Source organism: Procambarus clarkii, chromosome 43, assembly GCF_040958095.1.
Source record: "Procambarus clarkii isolate CNS0578487 chromosome 43, FALCON_Pclarkii_2.0, whole genome shotgun sequence".
Lineage (NCBI taxonomy): Eukaryota > Metazoa > Arthropoda > Malacostraca > Decapoda > Cambaridae > Procambarus > Procambarus clarkii.
The window spans coordinates 33,057,000-33,071,907 of NC_091192.1; the positions used below are offsets into that span (position 1 = coordinate 33,057,000).

Sequence of the window (14,908 nt, forward strand, 5' to 3'; positions counted from 1 at the left end):
GGCACAACTAGGTGAATACAAAAGACCGCCAGCATCACCGACGCAGCTCTTATCGACATGCGCGAAGAATTCGGAAGAATCAATACATGATATCCAACCGAGAAACCGACGACATTATTACAAGCATATCGACGCTCAGGTCCCTACAATGACTGCAGTTGCAGCTACAATTATCTCTAGCAACGATGTAAACGATGAGTCACAGTAAATTGGCTAAAGATAAGTTGACCAAACCAAACTATAGATAAGTTGACGTTTCTCCATCAGAAAATGGAGAAACGATGACGTTTCGGTCCGTCCTGGACCATTATTAAGTCGAGAAACTAGCGACGATAATCAACGACCAACATTGAAGGTCACACGACTACTGCAGCAACCCTCGGCTACAGTAAATTAATTTGTATTCTTCGATAACTCAACACCAGCTGACCAACATGACGCAGGAGAGACATCTACCGCTGGGGCAGTGCTTCGCGTGCTACAAGTACGACCACTCCGCCAGGAAGTGCACGCTGCAAATATGAAACTGCAGCATCTGCTCCCAGAAACACCACTACAAGACCTGCACCGCCTCCCACAAACGTTGTCTGCTCTGCGACTGAACACGCCGGAGTTTCGCCGGAGTGTCCACACAGACAGGCGAAATGGAAACAAGAAAAAGATAGAGTGGGTCAACCTCCACCACACCTACCGGTGAAATTGGGAGGAGGTGGGAGATAATATTCAATGAATGGCTATCATTTGGTGAACTTAATAGAAAGTGCGATGTTTAATAATGGATCACCATAGACTGAAAATGTTGTCAGGGAAGGTTAATGGATTAAGAAAGAAAGTTACGGATGTTCATTGTTGTGATGAGAAATAATATTGATGTTTTAGCCCTCCAGGAGACAGGGGATAGGAATAAAGGCATATTTAAATTAAATGGCTATAAGGGTTTCACCTTTTCGCCACAAGTAACATAAGAGGGACGTTGATTTATGTTAAGAACTCCGTACCAGCAGAATTAGCAGAACCACCGTCAAGAACACAATGTATAGAGATTGTCAGTGTTAAGTTATCATTAAGGGAAGGTGAATTTATTGTAGTTAACTTTAATGTATCCAGAAACTGCTTCGACGCTCACTAATTGATTGACTGATAAAGATTAAGCCACCCAAGAGGTGGCACGGGCATGAATAGCCCGTAAGTGGTAAAATTTTTGTTCCATAATTCTTTTCAGTATTCTGAGGTCGCATTTAATCGTCAAGCCGCTATCGCGAGGGAGGATACTGCTTGACAGCATCCTCAGTATCCTTGACGCTCACTATCTACTTGACTGCATTTATACTAATCCTTCACTGGTCATTGGGGACCTTAATACTCGACACAAGCCTCGGGACATTCGGTAGTATTAATACTAATGAGGTCAAGTGGTTACAGTTTCTACAAGATCATCCAGATACCTGTCTCTTGGGGAACAATGAACCACCTCACATCAGGGGAGGACGGCTTCACTATACCTGCATTTTATACTCTCAGGAGATTATGTAGGGGGGGGGGAGGCTCGGGTTGCTCGGGAACTACTTAGTAACCACTTTGCTTTGTATGTTGAATTGCCACTGGGAAAACAAATAAGTCTACCTTCAAAAGAAAAGATTACATATTAACAAGGATAAAAAAAAAATAATTTATTCAAAATACGGAAGATTGGCATCAACAATACACACCTCTCTGCGTTGATAGCTTTTACGAGGACGTGGTCGAGAACATAGAGAAATTAGTACAGAGGGAAAATAACGGGGGCAGGGAAAGAAAGACACATGATCTAAGCAATTTAAATATTATAATGATCAGCAAGTTAAAGGGTGGGAGAGAATGCTGCAGAGTGCACACAAAGAATGGTTAAAAAATGGAATGAGGGATGGAGAGAAAAATACAATGTTGGAAGTGGCCAGGGAATCTAGTCAGGTGAGGAAGGAGGCGCGGGACAGATACTGGTAAGATTTTTCAGAGCCCATTCGTAATAATAAGAACCTTAAAGACATATGGTAAGAAGTAAACAAAATCAGGGGTTGTAAGATCAAATTCATAGCTCACCCAGACCCAGGAAATGTTGCTAATGAGTTAGTAGACAAGTGGGCTAGTACTGCTAGAATGGAGTCGATATCTGAAGACACGAGAAACACCATTGAGTCATGGGAAAATATTAGAAATGGAGTAACGTTGTGTGCTTTCAATACGGGATCGGTAACATGCACTGAGATAACTTACGATGAGCTACTTGATACTATAAAAAGTGGCAGCTCTACTGCTCCGGGGAAGGATGGAGTAACTAACGTATGACATTCTTAATTATTTAGCCAGTATGAACCCTAGTCCATTACTTGATTTGTTTAACATGATTTGAAGGGAAGGAAAGTTACCAAGAGAATGGAAGGAGGATGTCATCATTCCTACACATAAGTCAAATCGACGTTACAAGCTTGTATTCTTAACATCCTGTTTTTGTAAAATGATGGAAAGGGTCTTGTTAAATAGGCTACTCTACCTTGTATGAGATAACATGTTCAAAAACCTCTTTGGTTTTATCAAGGGCAAAAGTACTGCGGACTGTCTCTTAAAGTGTTTGTCTAATGTGGATGACAATGGTAGAGTTTTTGTTAATCTGCAAGGAGCATTTGATAAAGGCAATGGGGAAGCAATCTTATACAAATTAGCCAATCTGGGAATAACAGGGAGATTGCTTCATTGGATACGAGATTATCTACAAAGGAGAGAAGGTCAGGTTTCTGAGGAAAGGATGTTTCAGTTAGGCACCCCCAAGGGGGATTGTGGGGTGCCTAAAGTGCCACTTTATTCTATGTATTAATTAATTGATTAGCATCAGAGTCCCTCATAGACAATGCAGCACCTGTTTCTTCTTACACAAGGCAAGGCAGAATTAAAAAACTAGAGCTTATACAGAACGAAGGTATGAAGATTATTCTTGGATGTAAAAGAAATGCAATGACTGAAATAATGAAAATGGAATTAAGTTTACAGAGTGTATATGAGAGTCCTTGGCATTAACACTAGAGTTTCTATTTGCTTCACGAGGAGAGGATAAGCTCTTTTCCAGCGTTCAGAATTGCTTGAATGACGTACACACTTCCAAGAAACGGAGAGAAACATGCTACAAGAGAATATTAGCTAATGACCTCAGGGAATACGATGTACTTATCTGCTGCAAACTTAGTAATAGTATTTCTTAGGCCATGATAATAATCTTGGGATTATCCTCATGGCTTCATTTTGTACCTTCTCTAACTTGTTTAGTCTGACGTTACCAAAACAAGACATGACCGGGGCAGCACAATCAATAGGAGATCTCACAGTGTGTCATGTGATTACCAATGGAATGTGAAATATAGAATATAATTAATAATTGTGTACTGTAGGGGTTTGTGAGCCCCTTGAGGGACCTTATGTAGACGAGGGTAGAAATAGTCTAACCTACTATATCCTTTAGATATGTACTTCCTTTTCTCAATAAACTTACTTTAACTTGAACATGCTGCAAACCTTCTCGACAGTGTAATAGGTCTGCTCCCTAGAAAGTACAGAAATTAGAAGTAGAAATTGTACCCCTCAAGGTGAAAAAGATTCGTCATAAGCCGGGACAGTTACGGCATTTGTATGGAAGCATGATATCTCGGTTACCAAGAGGCAATAGTTTACATGTATGTTATCACGGGTCGGCGGCGGCAGATGGCAGGGCAGGGTGTGGTGTCCTGATAAAGCAATATACTGAATATGGAATCGTGGACAGGAAAATTGAACTTCGACTTAGTATTTATATATCATCCACACAAGCTGAACTGCGGACATTCTGGCTGGTTTGGAGCAAGTACATCAAGACGAAAAATATGTTTTCGTATTTGGCGATAGCCAAGGAGCACCAGCTTCCATAAACAGTCGAAATCCAATCTTCATGTTCATAGTTGAGGATTGTAAGAAAATGATAAATAGGATACATCTGTAATGTCACAAAGTGAAATTCATCTCATGTTGGAATAGTGCTCAACGAGGTGGCGGATGAACTGGCCAAATGCGTCACATCAAAACCACAAGTTGACGCTGAATGTGTTTCAACAATGAGACAAATAAGGAGCAAAATGAGAAATATTCAGTCACAAGCATAAGTGGCGTGGAAAGGTAAACTGCTTGAGAGAAGTCAAACCATGCAACACCACAAGTCAGTCAAAACACCAACATTTCACTTATGGTAAAAGAAGAAATGATTGGAGTGACCCTGTACACATGCGGCTCAGGCTTGGGTACAAATATTACTGGGGATATGGAAATAGGTGTTAATGATAATGACACAAAGTGTAAATTATGTGATATTTCTCACACCCTCACTCATTATATTCTTCATTTCCCGTTGATTAATGTATACAGAAACACTGAGATAAGGACTGATCATGAACAAATAGCCTGGATTTTCACAACGGAAAGGTTGATGATATTCTGGAGATATAAGAATTTTGCACCAAGACTGTAACTTTGTTGAACTGTCTGAATGTCTATTGCAAATTGTCTATGTATCTAGTCATACAAGTGTTCGTGTGTACGTCTGGTAAGATACTGCATGTGTAAAGGCCCGAAACGCTATACGTGCTAGTGGCTTTACAAGATTGTAAAATCAACATCATTCTTATGTTCTCTCTTAACCCCCAATGTACCTTCTTGTATATAAATAAATAAATAAATAAATAAATAAATAAATAAATGCATGTTTATCACTAAGTCAAATATTGATTGTTTGTGATGTGTGTCTATATTATATATATATATATATATATATATATATATATATATATATATATATATATATATATATATATATATATATATATGTGTGTGTGTGTGTGTGTGTGTGTGTGTGAACACGTTGTACTGAACGGGGTGAGAATAGCTTGAGCTACCTCATCCCTTTATGTGTATTTATACCTATTTTAAACCTATTTTTTTACACTTATTTCGTCCGGCCGCTGGGCACAACAGCCGAACCACAGCATTCCTTCCTACTTGGCAGCCGGCCAGGCGACGCGGCTACCTCACTGATGCCCAGGCCCCTGGGGGCCCGCACCCACCTCACCACCGCACGAAGCTATGATGATAATTCTTTGATACCAAAGAAATGCAATGAATGAAATAATGAGAATGAAATTAAATTGTATGTATGATGTATGATAGCGTGTATGATGCAGTGCATGATTGCGTCCTTGGCACTAACACTTTAATATCTATTCGCTTGATGAGGAGACGAGGAGGAGATAAGCTCTTTCGAAGCCTGCAGACATGCTTGAGTGACGTACACACTTCCAGGAAAAGGAGAGAGGGAGATGCTACATGAGAGGGATTGGCTAACGACATCAGGGAATAGGATATAATTGACTGCTAGAAACCCTCTCGGCAGTGTAGTAGGACTCCTCCTCCTCCTGGAAACTGGAAAGTAGAGAAGGAAGAAGTGAAAACTGGGAAAAGTTTTTGAGGGAAACTTTGAGGGAAAACTACCCCTCAAATTGGTTGTGGGATTTATATATATATATATATATATATATATATATATATATATATATATATATATATATATATATATATATATATATATATATATAATGTCGTACCTAGTAGCCAGAACGCACTTTTCAGCTTACTATGCAAGGCCCGATTTGCCTAATAAGCCAAGTTTTAATGAATTAATATATTTTCTTTAATTTTTTTCTTATGAAATGATAAAGCTACCCATTTCATTATGTATGAGGTCAATTTTATTTTATTGGAGTTAAAATTAACGTAGATTTATGACCGAACCTATCCAACCCTACCTAACCTAACCTATCTTTATAGGTTAGGTTAGGTTAACCTAACCTATCTTTATAGGTTTTCAATTTCATTTCAATTTCAACAATTTCAACGCCATCTATGAGTTTGCTCCCTAAACCCACACTAAATGGACGACGCCATCTGGTGGTGGCAGTATGGTACCTGCAAGAGACACTAGATTCCTGCCCCGGTCAGCCCGAAGAGTCGCTGTAGCTGATCTCTGGTGATGTGACGCCTAGAAATCAACGCCATCTTTTGTGATAGAAGTTGTATATCAATGTCAGAGTCCGTAAGTGGCATGTCCTAGTTCCATAAGTACCGGCCAGTTTACTGATTACGTGTCTGTATCCACAGAGGAGACGCAGGGCTGCAATGGAACGAAGACAGTCAGTCTACCCAGGGCAGCCTATTATCTCTCTACTCCCTTCTGCTTTACATGAGCAGTGAGCCGCCACCGATGAGGAACCGAGTAGTATCTGCTGACAGAATTCGGCACATCCCGGGACTGGCTAGAGGAAGAGACGACCGACAGTGAAGTGCTACGGAGGAGTATAACTAGCTAGTTGCAAGAAGCTCCTTCCAGGGGTTCACTACCCCGTGTTCGTGTAGAGGCCCAGCAGCGCGAGGCTGTTCTCTGCCAGCACCAGGCTGGAGAGTGATTGTGGGCGTTCACAAGGAGCACCTAGTGATATTGTAGAGAGGCTGGCTCATGGCTAGGGGTAGACTCGTTGGTGTTTCCCAGTACTGGTTGAGGACGTTACTGTGTGCTGAGGAAACACGGAAGTTGACAAGGCTGCATTGCATGAGCATCGAGGAGCACTTAGTGTCCTATGAGAGCGACGCATGTGTATATATATCAGTGTAATAATACTTCGTTTATGATTCTATTCAAGGTGATGGGAAAGTGATAATATGTGAATATATTGATAAAGGATGAAGTGTCGTATTCCTTTCAACTCCCCCCTTGTTTTTTTACTTTCATTACCAAGCCTACTCCTCGAAAGTCACTACCGATTTGGGGTCGGATACTAGTACTTTGGTTCCTCCAGCAAAGAACCCGGTTGCGACCATAGTGGCCGTAACACCAGGCGATTAACAATCCATAAGCAACAGGGCTCCATCAAGGAACATATAATCTCTTCTCACAACCAGACCATCACCATAGAAATCTTAACAAACAATACAGAAATCATCGATAGTTACAGTGATAAGTACAATGCCATAGAATTAGTTAGGAGCAAGGGAGGAATCCCGATCATATGTGGCATTCTTCCAAGAAAGAGTGTTGGGAATGAATGGTTGTCGAGGGCACTTGGTGTCAATTGCCGGCTGGAAAGATATTGCAAATCAAATGCAATATCTTTCATAGACAACTTGGAACACTTCTATGGAAGAAGTGAAATGTATGCTCGTGATGGGGTGCATCTATCGAGAGCTGGTGTTGTTGCTGTTGCGAACTCGTTGGAACCAGTGGTTAGAGGCATTTGTTTGGGTTTAAACTGTTAGTAGATAGTGGTATGGGAATTGATAGAGAAGAAGGAGGTAATAAAAGTATGTGTTCGTTGGAGGAACAAATTGGCAAAATGATTAGGAAAAGAGAAGGGCCTCAAAATAACAATTCACTTAGGGTATATTACACTAACAGTAGAAGTCTAAGAAAAAAAATAAACGAATTAAATGCTCTTGTCTGTACAGAAAAAATAGATATTATTGCACTTACCGAAACGTGAATGAATGTAGAAAATAGAAAACTATTAGCTGAATATCAAATAAATGGATTTAAACTATTTCACACAGATAGATATATTAGATGAGGAGGGGAAGTAGCCATATATGTTACGGAAAACTTGAAATGTAGTCTCAAAGAAGGAATCAAAACTGAGCCACATACAGAAACTATTTGGATAGAATTAAGCGAAAGAGCAAATAATCTTATAATATGAGTTATATACAGGCCACCAAACTTAAAAAGGATGGAAGCAAAGCCTCTATGGGATGAAATATCTAGAGCATCTAGGTCTAGCAGTATTTGAGCATGGGTGACTTTAATTTCAATGGAATAAATTGGTCTAACAGAACAGGGAATAATGAAGCAGAATATTTTCTAGAATTAGTTGGCGATTGTTTTCTTAGCCTACACATTAAGGAACCAACGCGGGAAAAAAGTACTTTAGATTTAGTGTTAACAAACAGGGAAACACAAATTAATGACATCGAAATAGGGAGTGAGCTAGGGAGCAGTGATCACAAAGTAATCAGATTTAGCATAGAATGGAATAGACCTGTAGGAGAAAATTCTGTTAAAGTGCCAGATTTTCGAAAAGCTGATTTCAATAGCCTAAGATTTTTTGGGGGTCAAATAGATTGGAAATTCTTGGGCATAGGGGGTGGGCCGGTCTTGGAGCGAGACATGAACCCAGCGATAGGTGACGTAAAAGGGGATTTCGATGTGGATTCAAAATATAACATATTTAAGAATACTCTAAGCAAAGCACAGGAACGTAGTATACCATTCAAATTGAATAGATCGAATACTAATGACCCAAAGTGGATAACAAAGCATTTGAAGAACCTTATAGGTAAAAAAGAGAGCGTGGTACAAAAGGATTAAGAATGGGGAAGTCAGTTTAGAACAGGAATTCGCACAACTGGTATAGAAATGTTAAAAAATAGATAAGGAAAGCAAAAAGAAACTATGAATCGACTTGAGAATGGTCCAGGACGGACCGAAACGTCGTCGTCCCCTCACCTTCTAGTGTGTAGTCTGGTCAACATACTTTAGCCACATTATTGTGACTCATCGCCTGCATAAGAAACTATGAAGTTCGCATAGCAGGGCAAGCGAAGACAAATCCTAAAGGTTTTTTTCAGTTATATCGAACTAAGACTAGGGAAAGGATAGGTCCATTAAAATTTGAGACAGGTCAAATAACGGATAATGACGAGGAGATGAGTAGTATTTTTAATAAATATTTTATATCTGTATTTACTAAAGAGGAACTAACAATATGCCTTCAGCCGAACAAGTCTATGTGGGTGGGGACGAGGACAGGTTGACTAGTTTAGCCGTTACCAGGGAGGATGTAATTAAACAAATAGTAAAACTAAAACCAAACAAATCCCCAGGGCCGGATGAAGTGTTTGTTAGGGTGCTTAAAGAATGCAAAGAGGAGCTTTCCGAGCCACTGTCTACCATATTTAATAAATCAATAGAGTCAGGCAGAGTACCAGAGTCATGGAAGGTAGCTAATGTGGTACCAATTTTTAAGAAAGGAGATAGATCACTTGCGTCAAACTATCTGCCAATTAGCCTAACGTCTATTGTGGGAAAGCTACTTGAATCGATAATTGCAAATACAATTCGTCTCCATCTTGAAAAACATAAAATTAATTAATGAATTGTAACATGGTTTAAAAATGGCCGTTCATGTTTAACAAATTTGCTATCTTTTTATTCCAGCATAGTTGAGGCAGTTGATAGTGGTAAGGATTGTGATGTTGTGTACCTTGACTTTAGCAAAGCTTTTGATACAGTGCCACATGAAAGACTGATTAAAAAAATAGAGGCTCATGGTATTGGGGGTGCTATATTAAGTTGGATTAGGGCATGGCTATTCCAAAGGAAACAGAGTTAGTATAAATGGGGTTAAGTCAGATTGGAATAATGTTGTTAGTGGAGTGCCTCAAGGCTCTGTACTGGGACCTCTGTTGTTTATAATATATATAATTGATTTAGATTCAGGTTTGAGTAGCAACATTTGCAGATGATACAAAAGTCGGCAGGGAAATTATCACAAAAGAAGATTCACTATCACTTCATGTTGATCTAAATAGGGTTTTGAAATGGTCAAAAGATTGGCAGATGCAGTTTAATGCTGATAAATGTAAAGTTCTGAGGTTAGGTAATGATGAAAGAGTTACAAGATAGGAGCTAGATGGTGTTGAGATTGCGAAGTCGGATTGTGAAAGGGATCTGGGAGTTATGATTAGTAAGAATTGAAAGCGAAAGGATCAATGCTTGAATGTTCGTAATAAGGCAAATAGGACACTGGGATTTATTAATTGAAGCGTTAGTAACAAGACACCTGGTGTGGTTCTTCAGCTATATCTTGCTCTGGTTAGGCCCCATTTAGATTATGCAGTTCAGTTTTGGTCGCCGTACTATAGAATGGATATAAATTCACTTGAACGTGTCCAGCGTAGGATGACTAAGTTAATTCCCCAAATTAGAAATCTTTCATATAAAGAAAGATTAACAAAGCTTAAATTGTATTCACCGGAAAGGCGAAGAGTTAGGGGTGACATGATAGAGGTTTACAAGTGGATGAATGGACATAACAAAGGGGGATATTAATAGGATATTAAAAGTATCAACACAAGACAGAACACGAAACAATGGGTATAAATTGGATAAGTTTAGATTTAGGAAAGACTTGGGTAAATACTGGTTCGGTAACAGGGTTGTTGATTTGTGGAACCAATTACCGCGTAACGTGGTGGAGGTGGGGTCCCTCGATTGTTTCAAGTGTGGGTTGGACATGTATATGTGTGGGATTGGGTGATTATAGATAGGAGCTGCCTCATATGGGCCAATAGGCCTTCTGCAGTTCTCATATTCAATTTATACCCATTGTTCCGTGTTCTGTCTTGTGTTTGTCATAAGTTTGTTCACCTCACCCAAAACTTTGTACCATATCACCTCACTCAAAATGAGTATAAGTTCGATGAATCTGTGTGTAAATTAAGTCTTTGAAAATGTAATAAGCATTACGAAACGCGTTCAGGCGTCAGACAATTAAAAAATGAATTTTGGAGAATTTATATTTTATTACCAACGACAGTGAAGAAAAACAAGAAATATTGAAAAAATTCGTGTTAGAATTTGTAATCTTACCTTTTCAGTCATATTCATCAACATATGTTTACAAGAAAGACTGCTACCAAAATATACTAATATATGCGAACAAGCCTGAATGGTCCCCAGGACAATATGCAACTGAAAATATTAGAAAATACTAATATATATATGTTGTACCTAGTACCCAGAACGTCGTACTTGGCCTACTATGCAAGGCCCAATTTGCCTAATAAGCCAAGTTTTCCTGAATTTCAATATTTTTCTATTTTTTCTAATTTAGAAACAATTTATTGAAAATAAAGAAAATCACTCGGCCTATTAAGCAAATCGGGCCCTGCATAGTAGGCTGAGAAGCGCGTTCTGGCTACTAGGTACGACATATGTGAGAAAGCTGCATGAACGCGCATGCCATAGATCACTAAGAACTCTTTGACCTGGCCAGGATTCGAACCCATGCCGTCCAGGATCACCCCTAAACGTACACAGTACCGTGACCACCGCACCAATGATCGTCTATAAGGATTGGTCAGTCCTGGCGCTTATTAACTAAGCTCCCTGACTGATCAACCCCCGACGACACTCATGGATCCATTTGAGTACAGTTTTTCATCAAATTCTGGCGCATGCACGGGCCGCACTGAGTTTAATATGTGTGAGCATGAACGCGCAAGCAATAGATCACTAAGAACTCTTTGACCCGGCCAGGATTCGAACCCATGCCGTTCAGGATCACCACTAAACGGTCACGGTACTGTGTACATTTAGGGGTGATCCTGGACGGCATGGGTTCGAATCCTGGCCAGGTCAAAGAGTTCTCAGTGATATATATATATATATATATATATATATATATATATATATATATATATATATATATATATATATATATATATATATATATATATATATATATATATATATATGTGTGTGTGTGTGTATCACGAAAATAACCACGTGATTAAAAATTTGAGTGTCAGTCCACGGAGGAAAATTGAAACAGGAATTTCCTTACGTACTTTCGTATATTAATACATCTTCAGAAGTCATATATATATATGACTCCTTCTGACGATGTATTAATATACGAAAGTACTTAAGGAAATTCCTGTTTCAATTTTCCTCCGTGGTCTGACACTGTCATTATATATTATATATATTCATCGTGATTACCAAGAGTTTGACAATTCAACGGTTTCAAACAGTTCTAAACTTGTTCCCAAGTGTTACACACTCAGCTCCTGGCCAGCTCACAAGTCCTTCAAACACAGTACTAATCCAACCAACCGGCTAAGACCACCACAGAACGAGAAACCTTGGAAAATGCTGAATAACACGCCTTATACCGGTCACTACCAAGCGACGTACCACTCAACACGACGGCTTGGTGGTCACTGGCGCGCTGGACGCTGGGGCGCTCGGCGTAGACGCTCGGGTCCAAGCCCTCGGGTCCGGGCAGTTGGGATTAATGATAACAACTTTACTATTATCTTACGAAAACCAGTGTTGAAAATAACAGTTTCATTTACAAAAAGTAAATATTCATTTACAAAACTAACATTTTCATTTATAAACTTAAAAAAAAAAATCATTATTAGGAACCTTCAGTGCATAAAAAGTATTAATGCATGGCAATGATCAGCCTTAAATTTCATGTTTTCACATGACTTTTAGTCAGAGATGATTTGTTTTTTTACTGAGGCTGGTATTTTCTCCCCTGATTCCATGTATGACTAATCATCCTGTGAGATGGAAATATTAGATGAACTTATAGCTAGTTTTTTTATCTACACTGTGTAATCCTTCTTGTAGAATAGGGATAGCAGCACATACCTAAGGTAGTTGATAATAAAAACATAGTTGTAGTGGGAGAAGTGTATTAACGGTCAATGTAATTGTGAGGGGTATATAGTGAGTGCAATTAATGATGGAAACATTCGCTGACGTCTGATTAGGACCTTTTGTGACCTCTGTAATTCTATTTGCGCTGCCGCTCACAGGATGAGTGTAGGATGCACAGTAAACCACCATTCACAGGATGTGTAGGATGCACAGTAAACCACCATTCACAGGATGAGTGTAGGACGCGCAGTGAACTACCCCTCACAGGATGAGTGTGGGGGTACACAGTGAACTACTACTTACAGGATGAGTGTGGGGGTGCACAGTAAACTACCACTTACAGGATGAGTGTGGGGTACACAGTAAACTACCACTTACAGGATGAGTGTGGGTGCACAATAAAGTACCACTCACAGGATGAGTGTGGGTGCACAGTAAACTACCACTCACAGCATAAGTGTGAGGTGCACAGTAAACTACCACTCACAGCATAAGTGTGAGGTGCACAGTAAACTACCAACCACAGCATAAGTGTGAGGTGCACAGTAAACTACCACTCACAGCATAAGTGTGAGGTGCACAGTAAACTACCAACCACAGCATAAGTGTGAGGTGCACAGTAAACTATATGCTTCTGGGTTACCAATGAAGAAAAATTGACCTTGTTAACACTTGACATCTTCACAAGCGAGGCAAAGAATGATTCCACCCATCCCCCCTCAAAGGCAACCCGTCCTCCTCAAAGGCAAGCTATCTCCCTCAGTGGCAACCTGTCACCCTCAAAGGGAGGAGTTTTTTGCTCTAACCACTAGAGCAACTTAGATCACATAGCACTACAGAGATGTTGTTGTTGTTTTAGATTCAGCGACTCCGACCAAAAAGTTCCAAGCAGCACGGGCACAGTAAAGTACCTAAACTAAACTACTAGACGGGCACAGTAAACTGGCAGGAGTATGGTGAGCCCTTCGTACTTACCTGGCACAGGAGATGTGGGCACTACCGAATATATCAATGGGAAACCCTTTTGAATTTTCCAGTAGCAGTAAATAGGACCTAGCAAATCGACGTTGTGTACATTTGAACCTGGGTGGAAATAAAGTTTTTGAAGAATAAACAACGAAGCCTAATAAAGCAAATTAAAAATTTTACTGGAAAATATACATATACTGTAATTACTTTGTAGAGAAAAGGTCACAATAACGTAGTTGAAAATTAATAGCACATCTCCCACACATATGAAAAGACAGTGTTGATGTTTGGGTCCGTCCTCAACTTGCTAAGGGTCAAGGACGAACCAAAACGTCGTCAAATTCCTTTCTTTTCATATATGCGAGTTAATCCAACAGGCAGAGTATGCTTGAACGACAATGCATCGACGTTATATGAATGCTACATTAACGCTCGTGGCCACTCACGGTGTTTTGAGTACTCGGTAACTATACTATATGTAAGCAAATTGGGCCATGTATCATGAAGCAATTACTCATCTATTTACGAAGCCTGTTCATCTTTGAACAATCATGACAGCTTTGCTTACGTTTAATAAACAGTTAACGAGCTTGGAAACTTCACAACCCAAGGGTATTACTGTTATATTCAACCTCGTAGTACTTCAGATCTCGAAAGCTGTTAAATAAATCTAAACAAATCCACCATGATTAAGAAAATATGTACAGGTTTCGTAAGCACGAAAGTACCAATCAGGGTCCACCCATACAGACTTTCAAATCAAGAGCTTTGTTTATAAATGGTTATACGTTTAGAATTACGAAGGTTTGCATACAAAATACTGTGCATTAATTACATAAGAAAGTCACAATAACAACATAGTACGCAGACATTGTCATTATCAAACCCGGAAATTCTATTCCCAAATTGTCTACTGCGGGCTCACCGTAGCCAGTGCTATTTGGAACTTATTGTTCTGAGTAGCTGAATCTAAAACAATAACTTTTCGCAACAACTAACATAGACCATTAAGATGCTGGCTGGACTAAACAAGTGTACACCAATCTAAGTCAAGCTTACATTATTAGGCATAAAATGACAGACATTTAGTTTTATATTTGAGAGGTGATATATTGTAAAAAACAAAGTGAGGTTTACCATAAGGACGGTACTACGATACTGGCACAATTTAGATCACAAAATTAGGATGATGAGAAGACATTTAGAAGTAGAACTAATGTAAACTAATGCCCTCAGCATTCTCCATACACAGATTCTGGGACTATCCCGGATCACTGTCACTATCCAGTATAACTATCCCGGATCTGTCACTATCACTACAAACACAGCTCATAACATCGACCTCACTAAAATTATGCTCAAAATGTCTGTCAATAAGCCACCTCTTTG

General features: G+C 39.4%; 1 protein-coding gene across 2 annotated transcripts in view; it reads right to left on the reverse strand.

Annotated features, from left to right (window-relative positions):
- The window catches only part of LOC123755938 (alkaline phosphatase), a 59,195-nt gene extending 47,091 nt beyond the window's left edge, over positions 1-12,104 (reverse strand). Inside the window, exon 1 of one of the 2 annotated variants that reach the window (XM_069300215.1) lies at positions 12,077-12,104. The gene's annotated coding sequence lies outside the window, so the exon portion shown is untranslated. Of the gene's footprint in view, positions 1-12,054 lie in introns of both variants that reach the window. The other variant, XM_069300216.1, reaches the window with a different exon arrangement.
- Positions 12,105-14,908: the final 2,804 nt, after the last annotated feature.